This window comes from Anabrus simplex, chromosome X, assembly GCF_040414725.1.
Source record: "Anabrus simplex isolate iqAnaSimp1 chromosome X, ASM4041472v1, whole genome shotgun sequence".
Taxonomy (NCBI): Eukaryota; Metazoa; Arthropoda; class Insecta; order Orthoptera; family Tettigoniidae; genus Anabrus; species Anabrus simplex.
Window position 1 is genome coordinate 197,990,505 of NC_090279.1, and position 18,226 is coordinate 198,008,730.

Genomic DNA, 18,226 nt, shown 5'->3' on the forward strand with positions numbered 1-18,226 from the left:
ACCACATCACTGCGGGCTCCCAAGTACTTGCCCACACGAGACGGCAAAATCATATCTCGGGAATCATACACCAGGCACTTGCTCAGGAAAACCAATTAAATGAGGAGCGTATCCCTTATTACAAGAACCATCCAACACCTCCTGGAGAACGAGTCGATTAAGCTTTATTGGGACACTACTGTAGTGACAGACAAAACAGTCAACCATAACAGGCCAGACATCATACTGGTAAACAAGAAAACTGGGACGACTTTCATGATTTACATCGCAATCCCCAATGACACGAACATTGACAGGAAGTACCATGAAAAATTCTACAAGTACAAAGAACTTTCAGAAGAGATCAAAAGGATCTGGAAGATGAAACCGGTACGGATAGTTCCTGTGATTCTGTCAGTCAACGAACTCATTCCACACACACTTCACAAGAGTCTGCAAGAACCGGGTCTTCCACCGAACATCTACAAAATTATGCAACATTGTACGGTCGTTCCTCTCGCAAGAAAGTTGTTTTACGTCGCACCGTCACAGTTAGGTCTTACGGCGACGATGGGATAGGAAAGGTCTAGGAGTGGGAAGGAAGCAGCCGTGTCCTTAATTAAGGTACAGCCCCATGATTTGCCTGGTGTAAAAATGGGAAACCATGGGAAACCATCTTCAAGGCTGCCGACAGTGGGGTTCGAACTCACTATCTCACGAATACTGGATACTGGCCGCACTTAAGCGACTTCAGCTATCGAGCTCGGTAGCAGAATTTAGTCCCGCAGGAGTTCTTGTACGTGCCAGTAAATCTACCAACACGAGCCTGACGTATTTGAGCACCTTCAAATACCTCCGGACTGAGCCAGGATTGAACCTGCCAAGTTGGGTCAGAAGGCCAGCGCCTCAACCGCCTGAGCCACTCAGCCAGGCTATACCTATTTCTTGTCCATCTGTATACTTCTTTCTGAGTTTTCTCGTTTCTTTACAGTCTCTTAGCAGATGTGCCACTTCCATATGTTTATTGCATGAAATGCATTGATTTTCTTGGCTTTTTTTTCTCTTAAGGCTTTATTCTTATATACTTCAATCAACCACCAAATTATTCCTGTCATTTCTTTCTTTGGTAACTAGTGAATTCTTATTACCATATTTTTACTTATTTCACAAAATTCTGCTGGTGTTCTTTTGCTATTACGTTCGGTTCTTATTGTTTGTCTTTCTATATCTTCCATTCTTTAGACAATCTTTACACAATCATTTCTTAATATTTTTCATTCCCAGTAGTACCACATTCCTATGTCGTCTAGTAAGTTCTTACCCCATCCACACAGTAGCCCTCATTTTGATGTTTCATTTGGTGCTTATATGCTATGCGTAGAATTTCACATCGTGCCCTCTATTGAAGGTGGTGGTGCAGAATGCGTAACGAGTGTTTGATAATGCCTTTTATGAAGCTGTTGAGTATATTTCTGGGAATACCTAACCCCAGTGGCGTGCGGTGAACATATTCATGACCCCAACTGCAAAAAAGTTTATTTTAAAAAAAATCTACAATCGTAGCCCCACTACACTCTCTAAAGTAAACATTACCATTTTATAAGGCTGCATTTTTCGTGGAAAGGTCTACCTGAAAAATATTTTTCAAGAATATTTTCAACCACACACTCGCACATACTTTCAAATTGATACTCACGGCAGGGACGACATCATCATAACTTAATCTATAGCAGATTTTAAACAATGTACTTGCAGTTTCATCCGGTGACGCTTCGTGATAGCACAGTCATGGTGTTCACAAGAATACTTAAAAAGCCTAATCTAAGCTAATCAGCAAAATTTAACTGGTATTTTACCGTCGCTGTTTCACTCGCATACTGAGCGTACGTGCATCAAAGACAAACGAGGTAAAATATTTGTCACGACGTAGGGGAGAGTCCTGTAGTACCGGCCATTGCTGGTTCTCGTTTTAGGTGCTATATGGCAGTAGCTTACAGGTGGCATATGGAGGATGCTACATTCCCGCGTGTCATACTTTGGGGGGATTCGTTTAGCGTTAAGTCTTGTGTGAGTTGTGAGTGTTGTACGTTGGCCGGCTTACGATCGCGCGCGAAAAGTTATTTTCAAGCCCCAGGTACTCTATTTCCAGGTAAGCTGTTGATTTTGTTTTTACTTATATACACTGACTGACAGAGCAAATGCAACACCAAGAAGGAGTGGTCAGAACTTTATACCAATTGCAGGGTAGACTGACGTCACTGAGGTATGCTCATGATGTGAAATGAGCCGCTGTGCTGCGCACGTACCGAACGATAAATGGGACACGGCGTTGGCGAATGGCCCACTTCGTACCGTGATTTCTCAGCCGACAGTCATTGTAGAACGTGTTGTCGTGTGCCACTGGACACGTGTATAGCTAAGAATGCCAGGCCGCCGTCAACGGAGGCATTTCCAGCAGACAGACGACTTTACGAGGGGTATGGTGATCGGGCTGAGAAGGGCAGGTTGGTCGCTTCGTCAAATCGCAGCCGATACCCATAGGGATGTGTCCACGGTGCAGCGCCTGTGGCGAAGATGGTTGGCGCAGGGACATGTGGCACGTGCGAGGGGTCCAGGCGCAGCCCGAGTGACGTCAGCACGCGAGGATCGGCGCATCCGCCGCCAAGCGGCGGAAGCCCCGCACGCCACGTCAACCGCCATTTTTCAGCATGTGCAAGACACCCTGGCTGTTCCAATATCGACCAGAACAATTTCCCGTCGATTGGTTGAAGGAGGCCTGCACTCCCGGCGTCCGCTCAGAAGACTACCATTGACTCCACAGCATAGACGTGCACGCCTGGCATGGTGCCGGGCTAGAGCGACTTGGATGAGGGAATGGCGGAACGTGAGTCACGCTTCTGTTCTCTCAGTGATAGTCACCGCAGACGAGTGTGGCGTCGGCGTGGAGAAAGGTCAAATCCGGCAGTAACTGTGGAGCGCCCTACCGCTAGACAACGCGGCATCATGGTTTGGGGCGCTATTGCGTATGATTCCACGTCACCTCTAGTGCGTATTCAAGGCACGTTAAATGCCCACCGCTACGTGCAGCATGTGCTGCGGCCGGTGGCACTCCCGTACCTTCAGGGGCTGCCCAATGCTCTGTTTCAGCAGGATAATGCCCGCCCACACACTGCTCGCATCTCCCAACAGGCTCCGGATCTCTCACCAATCGAACACGTGTGGGATCTCATTGGACGCCGTTTGCAAACTCTACCCCAGCCTCGTACGGACGACCAACTGTGGCAAATGGTTGACAGAGAATGGAGAACCATCCCTCAGGACACCATCCGCACTCTTATCGACTCTGTACCTCGACGTGTTTCTGCGTGCATCGCCGCTCGCGGTGGTCCTACATCCTACTGAGTCGATGCCGTGCGCATTGTGTAACCTGCATATCGGTTTGAAATAAACATCAATTATTCTTCCGTGCCGACTCTGTTTTTTCTCCAACTTTCATCCCTTTCGAACCACTCCTCCTTGGTGTTGCATTTACTCTGTCAGTCAGTGTATTATACACATTCCTTGAGGACGCTATAGCTGGTAAGTGTTTCACGACATCGTCTATTAAACAATATCCAGTTGGGGAAGTTCCTTCACGAGAATGTCTTCCAGTACCGGCCAATAGGACTTCTAAAGAAATAAAATGATATCCATTTCTTATCACTTTCCATAGTGAAATGACAGAGAAAGGGGGTAAAATAAAATTAAAGTGGATCGAGGACGGGATGAAGATGACACTGAACTAAATTATTTCTAACAAGATGACTGCAAGGCAAGCTGCTGAGGCTTTTTGTGCGCCAAGAAGTACGTTAGGAGATCGTCCGAGAGCACTTAGAGTGGGTGGTGGCTGTGGATCTAACTCCTCAGATGAGAGGAATTTAAAAAATCCTTTTATTACGATATGTAATCTTTCAACACTTCTGGAATGGAAGAATTAGCCGGTAGATATGTGCACTCTCTACCGTGTCCAGGGAGCACCGTCAGTCACAGTCTGTTTAATCAAAATTAACTGCACAATTTATTCTGTGGCTGCACACGTGGAGGTTTCTTCCGCGCTCCCCACGATATGTAAAATCAGTTGGTTACTTATATGAAGGATCTAGAAAATCTTCATATCCCTGGGCAGGAAAAAATGTACAATTAGCATTCGCTTTGGCCGAGCATTCAAAAGTACCTCACCAATTCAACAAAGAAAACAAAACTGCCGGAAAGCAGTTTTATTACGATTGTTATGTAAATACTAAGGAAATGGAAGAAGACACAGCATGCATTATTTGTTGTGAGTCATCGGATCAAGAATGGGTGCAGTGTACCAAATGCGAAGACTGGGCGCATGTTGGATGTGTAGATTAAGAGAATATTTTGTATTTTATTTGTAATTATTGCAAAAAATAAACCAAACTTGAAATTAGTGGATGTCAATTCCAATAATTATGTGTTGTCGAGTTCTTTCTGTGTTTGTTTAATATTAGTAATGCATTAGACATATATATCTTAGAAAATAGTAACTGGCCGGTACTGGAAGAAGATTTTTGTAGTCCTTGGAAATTAAGCTTTATTGTATTTTTAAATATTATTAACTTTTGGTAAGATTTTATGGAAATCACACCCTTACATTGAAAAAGCATTTAGTAAAGTACAAGATTATTGTATGAAAATCTCATACCGTAGAGTATTTTATTTTTTATAAGTGAAAGAGTTAAGGTGGCCGGTACTGTAGGACTCTCCCCTATAACACACGTTAAATTCATGATGAATGGCACAGAACTCGCGAAACCTTCCTCTATAATCCAAGAGGAACAGCACAAAAGCCACTATATACCACCATTACAGAGAACCATTCGCGCTTAACTCTGTGTTCATGCTGGGCAATCTAAATATTTTTCTGCGGCTATCGGAACACATATTCTATACGTGCCAACAATGAATTGCTCGAAAAAAACTGTATACATGCCGAAACCCAAGACTAAAATGTATTCTTCTATGTTACAATTGATTTCAAGTACTGGCTCTATTTGTATTAGCAACACGATGTGCAAGTGGCTGTACTGTTAACATGTAGATATTTTTCTTGCAGTCTCTAGTGTGTGGCGCCGAAGACTTCCAGTGTCAAGTATTAAAACTAACACCCCTTACCTAAGCTAGCTGGCCTGTCGCCGTAAATTGCTGTCGGGGAAGGGCCTACAGCTCCGCCCAGCTCCCAGGACAAGGAAGCTTCAAGTGCATGGGTCACACAGGCTACCTTAAATTTCGCTCTGGGTAGCTCTCTATCGCGTGGGCGAGGAAACCCAGCTGAACTGCGGTAGTGCGAGCGGATTGTCGGGACAGCTGTACACGGCTTGGCTTAGATGTTCGCAATTTTTCAAACATTATAAAAAGCGTTCAAAGGAATAATTAAGAAAATGTTAATACAAAGTTCTTTACCCCAGCAGCGCTGAGGTAGATGGGGTTCAGTGCACGCCACTGCCCTTGCTACCAAAAAGCAATCCTTTAACTGCCCAATGCACAAGTCGGATGTTGGCAATTTTTGCTTAAATATGGGAGGCGTGGCTCATAAATATCTCTCTTTTCTCTATTAACCTCAATCGCCTGCTCAATGTCTCTTTGAAAAGTAACAGTTGCATCCAACAATAAAGCTATGCATGTTTTTGGATGAATGGCAAAGATGTCGGCTCTTCTATTCGACCCCGTAGAAGGAACGCACTGAACTTCTTTGTAAACTTACCACTTCGTTTCTCCTCATGCTGAAGCTAGAGCTGATAGTTACTGCTCCAAGTACGTGTCCTGAAGTTTCACTCTAGCTACGATAGCGACTTGTATGCTACTTGTGCACTTTCCGGGGACTGTTCGAACCGCCGAGATGTTGGACGACATTGTAATTGTTAACTGCAATATCTTTGGTATTTTTTTAATACTGACAAAAAAAACTAACTGCATTTAATCTATATATTACAAGAATTTACTAAAACAGATTTGGCACATCCGTCCCGCCGTTCTACTGTTTCATTCTCTCCGGAATGACCTGCCTGTGAATCATCAGGCACTGAAAGGAAATGGCTTTTAGTGCCGGGAGTGTCGCAGGACAAGTTCGGCTCGCCAGATGCAGGTCTTTTGATTTGACTCCCGTAGGCGACCTGCGCGTCATGATGAGAATAAAATGATGATGAACACGGCACATATACCCAGTCCCCGTGCCTGCGAAATTAACCAATTAAGGTTAAAATTCCAGACACTGCTGGGAATCGAACCCGAGACCCCTGTGACCAAAGGCCAGCACGCTAACCATTTAGCTATGGAGCCGGACATCAGGTATTGATAGGTCTCAGTAAACTCTGAGTAATCCTAAAATCAAATCACTGAATGACCACTCACGTAATAGTAGGCGAAGAAATACTAGCCCGCAATACACTCTGTATTAGCGGGTTGCACACAGTGAAGGCAAAGCTAAACGTTTAAAAATGAGGTTGAACATAGTCAAACCCGCAGTTTCAATCAAATTTGGTATACATATGACTTAATACTAACGCCGGACCCGTATTGTAGGGGTAGCATGCCTACCTCTTACCTGGAGGCCCCAGGTTCGATTCCCGGCCAGGTCAGGGATTTTTACCTGGACCTGAGGGCTGGTTCGAGGTCCACTCAGCCTACGTGATTAGAATTGAGGAGCTATCTGACGGTGAGATAGCGGCCCTGCTCTAGAAAGGCAAGAATAACGGCCAAGAGAATTCGTCGTGCTGACAACACGACATCTTGTAATCTGCAGGTCTTCGGGCTGAGCAGCGGTCGCTTGGTAGGCCAAGGCCCTTCAAGGGCTGTAGTGCAATGGGGTTTGATTTTTTATAAGCCCGTAGGTACATATTATTCAATTATGTGCTATACCTCGACATTTCGATAACTCGAAATAAAATTTAGCTCCCGAGGTGATTCGAGATATCGAGGTTCCACTATATTCACTTTCTGTGAAAGTTTAATTTAACTTCATTTTCATAAGGTAAGGTGAGGTAAGGTAAGGGTTGTTCTGCCGAAGGCCGGTCCGAACCTCCGCAGAGGTGCTCCTGAATCGTAGTTTACGTGCGGTAGGGTGGCCAGTTCCTTTCCGCTCCTCCATTCCCTTACCCCCCACCAACAGCGCGTGGCAACCCATCCAACTCCTGACCACGCCCAATGTTGCTTAACTTCGGAGATCTCACGGGATCCGGTGTTTCAACACGGCTACGGCCGTTGGCTCATTTTCATAAAGTGACTTTATACATGCACAGGCATTATAAAACAGTGTGACACTTGGCTAATTATTACAACAGACTGGATCTGGAAAATTCACTTGTTGGGGTTGTTGTATCAATGTGAGGGACGGTGCTTAGTCACTCGAACCGAAGATCAGCCTCTACATTAGCTCCGTTTCTGTACTTCTTTTTTTTTTTTCATTTGTGTGAGATCAGAAAAGACACACTCACACAGGTATGTTGTCATGAAAGGAATTAAACGCACTATTTCCCTTCTAGAAATTATAGGAATGTCATGGATACAACCGTCGATCAGAGACGTGGAGTTCATGGAACATGCCACTCCATCTGATTCTCCACCCGTAGAATTATTTTTCACTTTATCTCTGCCAAGATATTTATGGTAGTTGATCTTCCTCAAGGGAGGGCAGTTCGTGTTCATTTTCAAAGAAGGGTTTTCTGATCCACGAGATGTTCTCAACCAGGGGCGGAAATTGTGGTCCGAGTGTCCGAGTGTGGATATTAGCAATCCCAAGTGTTTTCTTTTTCCTTTTTATTTTTATATTTACACTGCTAAGATGTACAATCTATCGGCCAAGTTACGAGTTACATATACTGTATGTATGTCCTACAACAGTGAAGATATAGTTCTTAAATATAGTACCTAACTCCCCCCCAACAGGCAGTAGCGGCGCTAAGAAGCTCAGGCCCCTCCGCATTAATTGAAAATGGGCCCCCTGTTTCCTGATAAGGAAGTTACAAATTTATTTCGTATTACAACGTTGTGTCCGCCTCTGTGGTGTAGTGGTTAGCGTGATTAGCTGCCACCCCCGGAGGCCCGGGTTCGATTCCCGGCTCTGCCACGAAATTTGAAAAGTGGTATGAGGGCTGGAACGGGGTCCACTCAGCCTCGGGAGGTCAACTGAGTAGAGGTGGGTTCGATTCCCACCTCAGCCATCCTGGAAGTGGTTTTTCGTGGTTTCCCACTTCTCCTCCAGGCGAATGCCGGGATGGTACCTAACATAAGGCCACGGCCGCTTCCTTCACTCTTCCTTGCCTATCCCTTCCAATCTTCCCATCCCTCCACAAGGCCCCTGTTCAGCATAGCAGGTGAGGCCGCCTGGGCGAGGTACTGGTCATACTCCCCAGTTGTATCCCCGACCAAGAGTCTGAAGCTCCAGGACACTGCCCTTGAGGCGGTAGAGGTGGGATCCCTCGCGGTGTCCGAGGGAAAAGCCGACCCTGGAGGGTAAACAGATGATGATGATGATTACAACGTTGTATGTTATTACAATGAACAGCAAGGGCGATAATAATAATAATAATAATAATAATAATAATAATAATAATAATAATAATAATAATAATAATAATAATAATAATAATAATAATAATGTCCTAGATAAAGTCATCCGCGAGTGGGAGAAGTCATTGAAAGACATGGGATACTGGAGCCCAATACAACTAGGGCGACCCAAAGACGGTATTGAGATATCCTGCCTCGCTTTTGCAGATGACCTGGCCATACTGACAGATGATGTAGTCACAGCTATTAAACAAATTGAAACCCTTAGTGAATGTGCTGGAAAGGTTGGCCTACAAATTTCGTTTGAAAAGACCAAGTTCTTCTGCTCAAAACTTGACATCCAAAATTTGAACACGACATATGGGCAAATCAACCGAGTACCACACTTCAAGTACTTGGGAGAAATACTTGAACCAACGGGAGGCGAGAAGGATGCCCGGAAATTTCGCCTACAAAAACTTTGGAAAGCCTGCGGTAGGGTTCACAACATATACATTAAAAAGTGCTTGTCCCGCCTTACAAAGATCACACACCATAATACAGTAACCAAGCCCGAAGTCTTACATGCCAGCGGACCCTTACACTAAACAGGAAAGGTGACCTAGAAAACATATTAAAAGAAGAAAGAAGAATCCTGAGGAAAATTTTCGGCCCCCGAAAAACAAAAGATGGTTATAGACTGAGATCACGCAAAGTGACAGAAGAGCTTTCCAACATTGCAGCAGACATCCGCAAAATACGTCTGAAATGTTATGGGCACGTTCGCAGACTGCCGGCAAGTAGACTGGCACACAAGATTCTCACCTACATAGAACATCTAAAAAATATTCCATGGGTACTAGAAGTGAAGAAGGATCTGGAAAAAGTCCAGATGAACTCAACTGACAGCGCGGACAGAACCTCTATAGGAAAACCATTAACGGATGGAAAGTGCAACCAGAGAACGAAGTGAAAAAGAAGACTGGAGCAAAGTGGACAGAAGAACGAAAAAGGATCCACGGAGAAAGGATGACAGCTGTTTGGCAACACAGGAAACAGAATCGTTACAGCTTTGGGTGATCCATGGGGTCCATACGCACATAATAATAATAATAATAATAATAATAATAATAATAATAATAATAATAATAATAATAATAATAATAATAATAATAATAATAATAATAATAATAATTGTACCGGGCGGTACACCTCCACGCCGCTAATTCAAACATTGCGCCAGTTGAGACTCCTCTGCAGGAGAAAGCCTGAACTTTAACAACCATATTAATTCTAAGGTTTCTCAGAAGATGTCTCTACTGTAAATTTTGAAGTGTTCTGAACTATGCCTGTTTCGATTTGTATTTGTTTGCTCTGCAGTAAGAAATGTGAACATTCTCTAACAGATGTCTCTACCAAAACTGATAACGCTCCCTGGTGTAAAGGAATGAACTGTTCGGAAGAAATTTAACATTCATAAGTTTTGTTTTTGCTAAATTTTGTTCTGTGGTTTGAGAGTTGGCAATATAATCCTTTCTTTCCGCTTGTTTTGAATGTAGCCAATCAAAAATTTCTGTAATTAATTTTCCACCAATCCTAGGTGTCTTCTTCAGTTTTGACTTGTAATCTTTAGCCGACCAATAAAATTTTGTGGGCGGGTTGTAATAATTCATGAAACGTCTCGAATTTTCCGCGAGGGTATATAAACTGCTGATTTTCTTGTCTCCTGGCCACATCAGTAACATCTCTCCTAGTGTGATTATGTAGCAGGGGGCGGGAAGCTCCTCTTTCTTCGTGCAGCCGTTCATCTACAAGATAATGGCCATTTAATAACTTTATTTCTTGCTAGCTCAGCAGTTTAACCCTCGGGGCAGGTTCGAAATCTTTTCTCATGTAACCTATTTTTAAAATGTAATAGATATTTGGTGAAATTTTGGCCCTTTAACTATAAATTGGGATAGAGAGTGCTTAACCCTCTCGAGCTCCCACTCATATTGTTTTGAGGTGACTACGTTTTCATTACCGTATTTCTTCTCTTCATAATGTAAATAAGTTTTCTTATCGTGTCACCTCCTTAGTGTGGGATTAGCCCTTGCATAAGCGGCCTAGTGCCAAGTAAGTTTTAAAAGTGTATTCGGAGTGCAAGCTACGCCTCCAATAAACTCAGAATTTTGGGCCATGTAATTGACTTGTTTCTTTATTGAATAGGCCTCAGTAGGTTTGGGTATTATTACCCCTGTTCTAGTGTGCCTGGAGGGCAGCTTGAAGGTGGAGTTTGGTGTGGCCTTTGAATAGGCTTGAACTTTGAGAGCGGGTTCGCTCTTTCTAAAAATTGTATTTTCTGTGTGCCTCGAGCAGGCTTAACTGGGTAATTGGGAGCAAATGCTCCTTGGCATGATTGGGGTTTTCTGCCCCTTTGTTGAACTTTGTACATAGGTAAAGTTGGGCTCGTTGCTCAAGGATTGTAGATCTGGGGCTCGAAGCCCAAATCCGGTAATAAACTGTAATTGTACATTCTTAAATTGCTGATATACTACTGAGTACCTGTTATACTTGTTATTTCTTGATCTCGAAAAGAAAATATAACCTTTGTTAAATTTTAAATTAATTTTAATTTCGTTGTTGAGACCTATTCCACCCAGCACCTTCTTTCACCTCTAACTACCACGGATAACTCCGTAATAATAATAATAACAATAATAATAATAATAATAATAATAATAATAATAATAATAATAATAATAATAATAATAATAATAATAATAATATAAGTTACCGGGCGAGGTGGCCGTGCGGTTAGGGGCGCGCAGCTGTGAGCTTGCATCCGGGAATAGTGGGTTCGAATCCCCCTGTCGGCAGCCCTGAAGATGGTTTTCCGTGGTTTCCCATTTTCACACCAGACAAATGCTGGGGCTGTACCTTAATTAAGGCCACGGCCGCTTCCTTCCCTCTCCTAGCCCTTTCGTATACCATCGTCGCCATAAGACCTATCTGTGTCGGTGCGACGTAAAGCCACTGGGAAAAAAGTTACACAATTTAGTTTTCAAATTCGAAGCAGAGTGTCTATATTTAACTAAGAGCCCTCGAGGTACAAGAAAGAAAGTTCCTGAGACGGATAGTGGGACCAAGAATTTTACCAGATGGAAGCCGATGGTATCAACCAAATCGTGAGCTATATTAACACCAAGAAAATCTCATAGATGCCATCAGAAGAAGGCGACTGGCTTTTTACAGACACCTATCCAGAATGGACTCAAATATGTTATCCCATAGGATCTTCAAGGCTGCTAACAAGGGCAAAGCTACTGGATTCGTGTGGATGAAGCAAGTGGAGAAGGAACTTTCGGAACTCCATATAAATCAAAATGACATAGCTGATCGGAGTAACTATCATACAATTCTTAAAACTAAATCCTTTGTAACATCCCTCACAGAAGTTACCCACAGACTAAAAGACGAGACCAGGAAATGGTCTGAGGAACGTAAGATTGAATTTAGGCGGAAAATGAAGGACTGCTGGGCCATCAGGAAAGTTCGAGGTACCAACAAGAAAACAGCTGCCAAACCAACCGCTAAGAACACCAATTGTGGCAAACAATGACGATGACACCAAGAAACAGCTAAAACACAAGCACCGTGGCCCATAAATGGCCCTAACGAAATAAAAAAGGAATATACATATGTGGTACACACACACACACTCTCTCTCTCTCTCACACACACACACACACATACACACACACACACACACCGCGCGTGCGCGAAATGCATATTCCACTTATAGTAACCAAAACACGCTGGTCGTCACAATATTAAGAAATAATCTCGCTTTAGAAACAAATAATTTACTACTATTTACAACTCAACGGTTCGTCGTAGGCCTACTTAGCTACGATGACTGCCAAGATTTATAAACAGGCTCGAAACTTCAGTATTTGGAGTTTAGATCAGGAGGATGTCTTTGTTATCGCATCTTCGCTGACTACTGAGTTCTCAGAACTGACTGATTACTTCCAAAGCCTTGTCGATTGTTGTGAGTGGCAGCAAGGGATGGTTATTATTGGAACAGGTGGGAAACTCACATTCTTTCAAAAATAACTACCGTACTCCCGTTGAGGAAAGAAGCTCCGCACTACGACGGCCTAAGTTTGGAATAACCCTCTGTAAAACAAAGAATACTGAGTTGTGTGCTGTCCGCTGGGTTCCGTGGTTCAAATCCCGGTCACTCCATGTGAGATTTGTGTTGGACAAAGCGGAGGCGGGACAAGTTTTTCTCCGGATACTCCGGGTTTCCCTGTCACGTTCATTCCAGCAACACTCTCCACTATCACTTCATTTGTCAGTCATTGCACCAGAGGACAGAGGAGTGCGACAGGCCTCGGCAGCCGCCACAATTGCCATCCTCGCCGCAAGATGGGGGCTTCATTCATTCCATCCCCGACCCGGTCAATGACTGGAAAACAGGTTGTAGGTTTTCATTGTGCTGTGTGCTGTAGCTTTAACAATATGTAAAAACACTCTTCAGCTATTGAATTAAGAAACAGTCAAGGGCCCCTCACAAGCCATGGGGCCCCCGCCCCGCGGGGTCTGCGGGATCCTTATCTCCGCCGCTGCCCCCAGGGGTTCGCGGACCAGAGTTTGGGAATGGCTGGAATAAGCGGTTCTAGGACATTTCGTACCACGAACATTTCGTACCACCGGACATTCCGTACCACTTGAGAGAGTGAGAAGTATTGCGAAGTAAAAACGATATTCTAATGAATGTATTCATTTGTATATCCATTGTCCACTAGTGGCGCAGAAGCCTCCTCACGGAGTGACCACTACTGATGTTAACCTGCCGTCGGGCGCAACTGATTTGACTGGTACACGTGTTAATTCTTATCTCGTAATCGCCATTCGCAGGGACCTAACTACTTTCACCTTTCAGTAATTTCCTGTTTCCGCGTGACCTTCAAGCCCATATCGGCCACTTCATCAGAATATTCTTCTAACTTACTTGATACTGAAATAATGCAGTAGTTTATTACTAGAGCCCGGATTTTTATGCATTATTAAGTTAGAATGCAAATTTACTGAAGCGAGTAGCAAGTATAGTCTACCTTCACAACGATTATGCTATGGGGTTTGCATAAACATTAGGGGTACGGCCCATCAGAACCCCTATAATTTATGTTACTCTTGCTACATTATGGAAGAGCGGGTGGCCGACACTTCCTACCAACCAAATTAATTTGCAATATAACCTGTTAGTGCTTAAAAATCCGGGCTTTATTTATAACTATTCAGGATAATAATAATATTATCCATCCTTATGCTCGTCAGACTCATTACGCCAGCTGGCGTAGACGTGGGATTCCAACTTAATATCAAGTGGTACGGATTGTCCTGGCGCAAATATTTTGGAGATTACGGGGGGAAATGTTGGCAGGTAGATAACGACCTAGGTGGTACGAAATGTCGGGACACCGCAATAAGCGAATACTCTCTCCCAAGCATCCGTGACTGGGAGGGAAGAGTATTCTATTTATTCATCCGTCCACTCATGTTATGAGTGAAAACACCCGACGTATAACCCGATGACTTTAGAAACGCACCCAGTCTTTTGAACGAAAGATCTAACTCGGTTCTTTGCTCCGATAGAAAACTTCATGGATTTTTTGTGCAGTAAAATTAATTGCGGAAAAAAAAGAAGTGTAATATAAAAAAGTAAGATTTTTTTCGGAGTAAAAGTGAGAATCACATTGAGGAAGCTTCTTTTTATATATACACAGTTCCCTCTTAATGCTTTCTGCAGACGGTCGGTTAATGTATGGCAGGACATTGAGCTTGTCAACAGCCCCCTGGAGTCACAAGATGGCTTCGAGCCGAGTGAGCTGCGATGACAGACAAATGGGGGAGGCCTTGGCGAACGTTCCACAAGCTGCAGCAATCTCCTAGGACACTCACACCTGTAACATGCACAGAATCAACCTATATTTAAAAACCACTACCACTTTATATTAGGTTTAAGGTGAATACACTAAGACTTCTGAAAGAAGTTCAAGATTGGTACTGAGTAACGAAATAGAATACAAACGACGTATGGTCGCATTGTTCACTGTTCTAGCTCAGGGTTGTCAAATTCTAGCTGAAGGCACTCACCAGAAACATTGATCAAGAGAGAAGAGCGGACTGCCCATCGACAAATTATTATTATTATTATTATTATTATTATTATTATTATTATTATTATTATTATTATTATTATTATTATTATTATTATTATTATTATTGAATATTCAGTGGAGCCCTATTTCACAAGAGTATATTAGGGCTGTAGTTTATAATCTTAAAATATTTCAAAACGAAAGATTAAGAGTTTAATTTGTTAAAGATGTGCAGAATGAAAGTTAAGAATTGCTTATAACAACAAGGCTTCTTGAACATATCAAGCAGTGGTTTATAAAATACGTCCGCCTCTGTAGTGTAGTGGTTAGTGTGATTAGCTGCAACCCCCGGAGGCCCGGGTTCGATTCCCGGCTCTGCCGCGAAATTTGAAAAGTGGTACAAGGGCTTAAACGGGGTCCAGTCAGCCCCGGGAGGAGGTCAACTGAGTAGAGGTGTGTTCGATTCCCACATCAGCCATCCTGGAAGTGGTTTTCCATGGCTTCCCACTTCTCCTCCAGGCAAATGCCGGGATAATCCTAACTTAAGGCCACGGCCGCTTCCTTCCCTCTTCCTTGCTTATCCCTTCCAATCTTCCCATCCCCCGCAAGGCCCCTGTTCAGCACAGCAGATGAGGCCGCCTGGGCGAGGTACTGGTCATCCTCCCAAGTTGTATCCCCCGAACCAGAGTCTGAAGCTCCAGGACACTGCCCTTGAGGCGGTAGAGGTGGGATCCCTCGCTGAGTCGGAGAGAAAAATCGACCCTGGAGGGTAACGGATAAATAATAAGAAGAAGAAGGTTTAGAAAATACAAGATCACAACTATTCAGGTGGTACTCAAATATAAGTCCTTTAATTCCAAACACCGGGCAGGAGAAAAGTAGATGACCCATGTCTGAGCAGATCCACAAAAACATAAATATCCATCTGTAATTTAGATTTTAAATCGCTCTAGGTAAGATTTATCTTCCGTGTCCCGATAGAAATTGCGTTAAGACAAAGTTAGGCACTAATACTTTACTCTGAAGTCGATCTTTAACTTCGGGGAAGAATAGTTCTCTTGTAACAGATCCTCTCAAGCTAGATGTCCAGCTATTGTTCCATTGACGTATAATATATTTCTTGATATGTCGTTTAACATACACAGCACACTGAAGGTTCATCATACAGTATGCAATTCCGATGTTTGATGTGGCGACTAATTTTGCTAAAGAATCTGCTCTTTCATTTCCATCAAATCCTGTATGACCACGAATCCAAGACATACAGATGTGAGGACATTCTTCAGCTTCTGTTATTGTACTAGCGGCTATCGGATTCATATTGTGCTTGTTGTTAATGGAGCTCAACGCTGCTTGCGAATCAATGAGAATCTTCACATTCTTGTTGTTAGTTTTACACCATAGCACTGCATTCTTTATGGCTCAGAGTTCAGCCTGAAAAACTGAGCAGCTATTTGAAAGCCTATACTGGACTGGAAAATTTTAACACCATTCTGATAGACTACATAGGCACATCCAACTTTGTGAATTCCATCAGTATGAAGTATGCGCGAGCCGTCTGTATAGATGATACAGTCATGAAAACGTGAGCAGAGAAGTTTCTTGAAATAGCTTAGGTTGGCCGGACTGCAGAAAATGACACTTCCTCTCAACAACAGTGTTTAAAACTGGTAGAAATGATACTTCGTTTTTCTTACACAGAGTCAATTCAGCTATACTGATTCCAGTTAGAAATAATGGCTCAATTCCCGCAATTACCATAGCATATTATTATTATTATTATTATTATTATTATTATTATTATTATTATTATTATTATTATTATTATTAGATGTGAAAAAGACCATAAAACTGATCACGCAAAGCTCACTTAGAGGTCGTGCTTTTCCTTCTTTGCCAGGCAGCCTTCAATTGTTCTCTCATCGTGGTTCTTCGTTCTTCTGTCCACTTGGCTCCTGTCCTGTCTTCTTCTTGCGGTTCCCTCTGACTCTACTTCCCACCAGTGTTGCCAACTTAGCGGATTTTCCGCTAAATTTGGCGGATTTAGAAGACTGTCGGTGGAGAAATATATCATTTAGCGGACAGCGGATATTTTGGCGGAATTCTAGATTTATTATAGCGGATTTAGTGTTTTATCCATTTTACGTTTTTTTTTTTTTTAATTTGTACTCCAGTCTGTCTCCGAGCTATTCCGTATTTCTTGTCAGGAGCTAGCAGTCACATGAGGAAAACATGTTATATGGATTTGATGTTATGAGATCATGGTATCATAAATTTGTTAATGCGTGGGGAATGGGTACTTATCTCTTAGTTGACGAATAACGACAGATAATGAAACTGTGAGAGAGTAGCATTTATATTTATGCTATGAAGGAAGACCGTTTAATGAACTGGCCTGTTCTGTGTGTTGCCCTTGAGGTAGGGGATTCACCTAGTTGGCACCCGGCAGTAACGCCTACAAGTTTTAGCTCGCCGGCTCGCAGGCAGGGGGTTAATCCCAGTGAAATTCACAGATCAGGTGAGTGCAGATATTTACTTTTATTATTATTATTATTATTATTATTATTATTATTATTATTATTATTATTTTGCTAGTTGCTTTACGTCGCACCGACACAGATAGGCCTTACGGCGACGATGAGATAGGGAATATCTAGGAGTTAGAAGGAAGCGGCCGTGGCCCTAATTATGGTACAGCCCAAGCATTTGCCTAGTGTGAAAATGGGAAACCACGGAAAACCATCTTTAGGGCTGCCGACAGTGGGGTTCGAACCTACTATCTCCTGAATACTGGATACTGGCCGCACTTAAGCGACTGCAGCTATCGAGCTCGGTATTATTATTATTATTATTATTATTATTATTATTATTATTATTATTATTATTATTATTTGAGATCGGATTTCTTGGCGGAATTTTAGCGGATTTTTAGTAGATTTAGCGGATCTTGAAAATATAAGTTGGCAACACTGCTCCCCACTTGCTGATTTTCGTTCTGTAGCAGGTTCGTTCTGCGATGTCGGCCACTTTGATTTCCGATGTCCACCTACTTGTTTTGATGTTTTCTGTTGCCTCTAGTAAGATTCTTGTCCGTCTGTTTTCCGCCAAAGTAGTTATTTGATCTGTAAAACTTCAGAGATCATCGATCTCCTGCGTCATCTTTCTCCGCTGTTGCGCTGGAGCAAAATATATAAGCGTTCGCTGACAGCATAGCGATGCCTTTCTCTCGACATCCTCTGCGCCGACATCTAATTGTGTTGATACGAGACTTTCATCGCCGAGAAGTGCCGCCAGTCATCGTAAAGGAATTACGGAAGCTGAAAACAAAGTGTGGAAGAAAACAGAGGGAGAAAAGCATTTTTGTCGTATAACCATGTCCCACAATAACACTGTGGTAGTGATAATTACTGACGACTGCGTAAATCTCCAATTTTAATGTTTTTACTATCTGTTGTCTAGCCCTTGTTGACGGGTTAGTTTTTGTTATTGAAGCAGTAATGCCATCTAGCGGAGATGAGTGACAGCAGAAGAGAGAAAGCACGCCTCAACTC